This window comes from Chrysochloris asiatica, unplaced genomic scaffold, assembly GCF_000296735.1.
Source record: "Chrysochloris asiatica unplaced genomic scaffold, ChrAsi1.0 scaffold00325, whole genome shotgun sequence".
Taxonomy (NCBI): Eukaryota; Metazoa; Chordata; class Mammalia; order Afrosoricida; family Chrysochloridae; genus Chrysochloris; species Chrysochloris asiatica.
In genome coordinates this window covers 2,252,827-2,258,552 of record NW_006408843.1, presented here as the reverse complement: position 1 = coordinate 2,258,552, position 5,726 = coordinate 2,252,827, and positions in this window count along the sequence as shown.

The following is a 5,726-nucleotide window of genomic DNA, read 5'->3' as shown; positions in this document are numbered from 1 at the left end:
GGAGGAGAATACTAAAAGTTTCATGGACTGCCAAAAGAGCCAATAGATCTGTTTTGGAAGAAGTGCAGCCAGAGTGCTTCTTGGAGGCCAAGATGGCCAAACTTCATCTCTCATACTTCAGACATATTGTCAGGAGGGACCAGTTGCTGGAGAAGGATATCATGTCTAGTAGGGTGGAGGGTCAGAGAAAAAGAGGAAGACCCTCAATGAGATGGATTTGCCAAGTGGCAGCATCGATGGACTCAAGCATGGCAACAGTAGTTAGGTTGGCCCAGGATTGGGCAGATTTCGTTCTGCTGTGTATAAGTTCACTATGGGTTAGTACCGACTTGATAGCTCCTAACAACAACAACAACCTTTTCCAGCTTTCTTCTTCATGCTCAGCAAAATTACAAGCCTTCTGGACATCCAGTAACTACATTTTCTAACAAATCGAAACACTGCACAGTGCTATACCATACTCACAATAATTGTTACACTTGAGCCCATTGCTGATGCCATTCTGCCAATCCATTTCATTAAAGGACTTCTTTTTTTTTCCCACTGATCCTCCACATTACCAAGCACAATGTTCTTCTGTAGAGACTGGTTTCTTCTGATAACATGTCTGAATATGAGAGGCAAAGTCTCACCATCTTGGTTTCTAAGGAGCATTCTGGTTGTAATTCTTACAACACAGGTTTATTTGTTCTTCTGGAAGTCCATAGTACTTTTCATATTCTCTCCAACACCATAATTCAAAAAGCGTCAATATTTCTAAAGTCTTTCTTATTCATTACACAACTTTCACATGCATAGTAAGCATGGTTTGAATCAGGTGCACCTTAGTCCTTAAACTGACATCTTTGCTCTTGAATACCTTTTAAAGTGTTGTGCAGCAGATTTACCTGTTGCACTGCATTGTTTGATTTCTTGACTGCTTTCATAAGTGTTGATAATGAATCCAAGGAAAATGAAACATTTTGCAAGTTCAATCTTTTCTCCATTTATCATGTTAATCATATAATCATAGGTATAAATTTGTCTGTATTTGGTCACCTACCTAAATAAGTGTAAATTTGTTTTTTTAGTTACCCTCAAAACATTTGTACTTCATCTCAATAAAGATGCTTCTGGTCCCTGATATTCTCTCTCTCCTGGCTGGTCCAGTGTTACCAATTCCTAAACATTCAACTCAGGCAACTTAAAACCACAGATGCTAAACTACTAAAAACATTTATTTTTCAATTTATTTGCTCAAAAATATGAGTATTGCTACTATGGTTCCACTCATACATGCATGAGTTCATTCCAAACAAAATGTGCTTAAATATGCCTCTGAAATCAGTGGATGGCTGCAGACAGGTTCTTTCATTAATACATTTGTCTTAGTTTCACAAAGTTGCTTTTAAAACAAGGTTCAATCAAAACAGTGGCTTCCATAGGGGATCGTCTGGGTCAGTTCAATTCAAGGCAGAGAGATCAGCTCAGAAGGTTATGGGAACTGCTTTGAGGGATGCCAAAAGGGTAATTTTGATAGTTTTTCTCAAAATACCCAGGATGGTCACGGGGATTTATTGGTAAATCATTTGAAGAAAATTGAAAATTGCGTTGGTAAGGAATACGAGACAAATTGAGACAAAATGGCCCTGGTGGAAATTGGTTATTCAGTAGCTTAAAGAAAACTATCCAAATTTGGATGTGCATCTGTACTCATTTAATAAATATTAAAAATGACATATCTTAAAAGATAAGGGAAACATTTAAATACCAATCTCATAATCACAAATCTGTTTAAATATTATAACTTATGAATGAGATATTTTGCCAATTTGTAATGTAAACAAGGTATATCTATTTGTGGCACTGTGGGTTAATGCGCTGGACTGCAAAGTTAGCTTGAACTGCAAGATTAGCAGTTCAAGCTCACCAGCTGTTTCTCAGAAACCCTATACAGTCAGAACCTACTGGAGGACACTTAACAATAATAAAAATGGCACACATAAATATGCTTTTTTGATATTTCTTCTTATGTTGTTAAGTATGTCATTTTTAGATAATTACTTTTATCTAAATTACACAGCTTTGACATCATTAAGCTGCTTTCCTTGAATTTTTCCTACTGCACCAATGTTTTGTAAGTACACAAGAATTTAATTATTCTGATATAACCCACATGTTGCCAAGTGATGATGGTGAATCTGAGCATCTCTCTGAAGCTCACTGAAAATGCTTTATTGGTAAAATACTGAGACTCTTTAGGCATGTCAAAGACAGTGAGTTTTTATTTTAACCGAGCACTTGTCACAAACTCTCACAACCTTGTAGTCAACAAAGAGAACTATATGGTAGATACATACAGAAGGAACTTATATATAGACTTAATGAATAGCAGTCCTTATCATGATCAATGTAGAAGGAATCATCAGGATCTAGCAACCATTTCAATTCCTGCTTGATTGTTCTTTCCTGTGTCAATCTCATCTTAAGAAGCAGACTGTCCAAATTATTTCTGTATGTATATATCCTCAAACAATGGTAACAGAAATGATGCCAGAAATCGCATAACAGAATTTTGCAAGACCAGTGACTTATTCATTACAAGTATCTTTTTAGAACAACATAAAAGATGACAATACACACGGACCTCACCAGAATGGAACACATAGAAATCAAATTGACTATATCTGTGAGAAGAAATGGTGGGAAAGCTAATACCATCGACCTAAACAAAACCTGATGGAGTCCTGTTGTATAGGTTTGAACTGCAAGGTTGGCAGTTCAAACTCACCAGATGCTACTCAGAAACCCTACTGGTTGCTATGAGTTGGAACCAAATCAACAGTACTTAACAACAACAACTACAAACAAGGACTAGGACAGGCTGTGACAAGGACCATCAATTGCAAATGACTCACTTTTTTTAGTCACCTGTTTCTTTGCACATAGCCCTGAAAGTTCTGTGTTCTTTCATGCTAGTATGCCTCACCAACTTCTGAATTTGAATGTCCCTGCATACAACAACAACAACAACAACACATTGCATATGTTGGGAACTCCTGTTGTGATATTGTAGGATAAGCACTGTACTGGGAACCACAAGTTCAATGGTTCAAACCCATCAACCACACCTTGGAAACTCTATACAGGATCACTATGAGTCGGTGACCCAACCATTAATGCCTTCCAACATCTTCCTGAATGAGAATTAATTACGAAGAAACAGTCAAAAGAAGAAAACTTAGGCAGGCCAGATGACTTTTAAGCAGGGCCCTAGCCACATTAATGGAGTACCAAATTTCAATCCAAGTTATATCACATTGTGTACTGAGAGAAATTGCAACTGTGGTTTTAAAGTCATCATCAACATTTAAGAAATTGTCAGTAATGAGGCAAATGCAAACCAAAATGAAGAAATACTACAGAGAGAAAAGTTTCTTAATTTTCAAAAAGAGGAGAAAAGTATGTCCTATAGATACAGTTTGTAATGAGTTAGAGGGAATCGGGGCTTATCACAGTAAAAGTTTTGATCATAAGATAGAAATTTTACACAAGCTATTATTGGGGCTAATGCATTGCCAACTGGTCTTCCTAAGCAGGAAGGAACCCTGTTGGTATAGGGATTCAGCAGAAGGGAAAGAGGGCATGAAAGTCCCAGGGCTAAGAAGTGATGGGGGTGATGTTTACATGCACCTTATGCAATATTCTTCTGCATGGTGGACCATCTGTGGATCAAAGAGCTCCAAAGGCAGCAGCATCTTCAAGTTCTTATAAATATCTGGGTTGCTTTTATCTATAGCTAGCAGATTTGGGGTGCATTTAATGCAAATCGGGTAAACTCTAAGTAGCTGGAAATCTTATTTAGGCTATTTTTTAAATATCTAGATGTGCATACATTTGAGTTTAGTGCCTGTGGGCTGTGGGGCAAATGGACTGTAGACTGCCATGTAGAAGTAAACACCTTGGGGCCAATAGACAAAAGCCATTTTTTATTCATTTACATAACAAATTGATAAGTCAGAATACTGGACAGGAAAGAGCTGTAAAGGGACAGAGCCCTGAGATCTGCAGTGTTCCCATCCATTCGCCAACTGAGTACTAAGTAAGGCACACATAGGAGGAAAACTGAGGACAGGGGAAAATGAAACTGGAGGAATCATCTCCATAGCTCATAAATTCCCAAGAATAAACCATGTTATCTGCCAGACAGAGTGGGAAAGTCTCATAATTCATGAGGTGTCAGATACTCCTGAAAAATAGATTGTCTTTTGTAGCTACCATTTATTGTAGTTTATTGTAGTCACTGTCAAGTCAGCTCCTGATTCATGGTGAACCCATGAACAATGGAATCAGACCATTACAATCCACACGAGTTTTCATTTGCTGATTTTTGGAAATAGATCACCGGTCTTTCGTCTTAGTCTGTCTTAGTTTGGAAGCACCACTGAAAACTATTCAGCATCACAACACATAAGCCTTCACTGATAGTGGGGGCTGTATCTCAGGTGCATTGACCTGGAATTGAACCTAGGTCTCCTGTTGAGAATTTTGTCACTGAACCATTACTGCTTCATTGTCTTAGTGTTGGTTTTTGTTGTTATTGCTGTTGGTAAGTGCAGTTGAGTCAGTTCTGACTTATAACAATCCTGTACAGGGTTTTCAAGGTGTAGTGGTGGGTTTGAACTGCTTGTCCTTTAGTGCCACACCAGGATTCCTACATTGTCTCAGTTCTTGTTGTTCAGTGCTGTTGAGTCAGTTCCAAATCATAGCGATCCTATATAGTGCTCCCAAGGAATGGCTGGTGATTTTGAACCACTGAGCTTGCAGTTCAAACTGACCTTGCAATCCAGTGTTTATTTTAGAGAGCCACACCAAGACTCCATCATTGTCTCTTGTTGTTGTTTTTAGGTGCCATCAAGTTAGTACTGACCCATAGCGATTTTATGCACAACAGAACAAAACACTGCCCGATCATGGGCCAACCTCACTACTGTTGCCACGCTTGAGTCCATTGATGCTGCCACTTGGCCAATCCATCTAGTTAGAAGGGCTAAATTAATCCTATATTAACATTGTCTAGATCTACCTTATATTGCTTCAAAATAAGATTTCATGGGACCAGACTGTTCTCAAGTAACTTGACTATGTTCTAATATAAAGCTCAAAAGCTATTTATAGCAATAGAAAAACATCCAATATCCAACAAGAGAAGAAGATCACAATGTCTGTCATCCAGTGGGGCATGGAACTGGATATCAGACACAGAAAGACTGATAATAAGAAAAGAGAAAGAAACTGAAAATACAGATAGAAATATACCTCGATAACACAGATGTTAGAATTAGTAAATAAGAATATTAAAATAGCCATTATAATTTCATTGTAGATTTTTTTTAAAAACTAGAGGAAAGATGGAGCCTATTGTTGTTGTTGATATTGTTGTTGTTGTTGTTAGTTGCCATTAAGTCGGTACCGACTCATAGTGACCTTATGCACAGCAGAATGAAACACTGCCGAATCCTGGGCCAGCCTCACTACTGTTGCCGTGCTTGAGTCCATCGATGCTGCCACTTGGCCAATCCATCTCGCTGAGGGTCTTCCTCTTTTTTTCTGACCTTCCATCTTACCAAGCATGATATCCTTCTCCAGCAAGTGGTCTCTCCTGACAATATGTCCAAAGTATGAGATGAAGTTTGGCCATGCTGGCCTCCAAGGCACACTCTGGCTGCACTTCTTCCAACACAGAT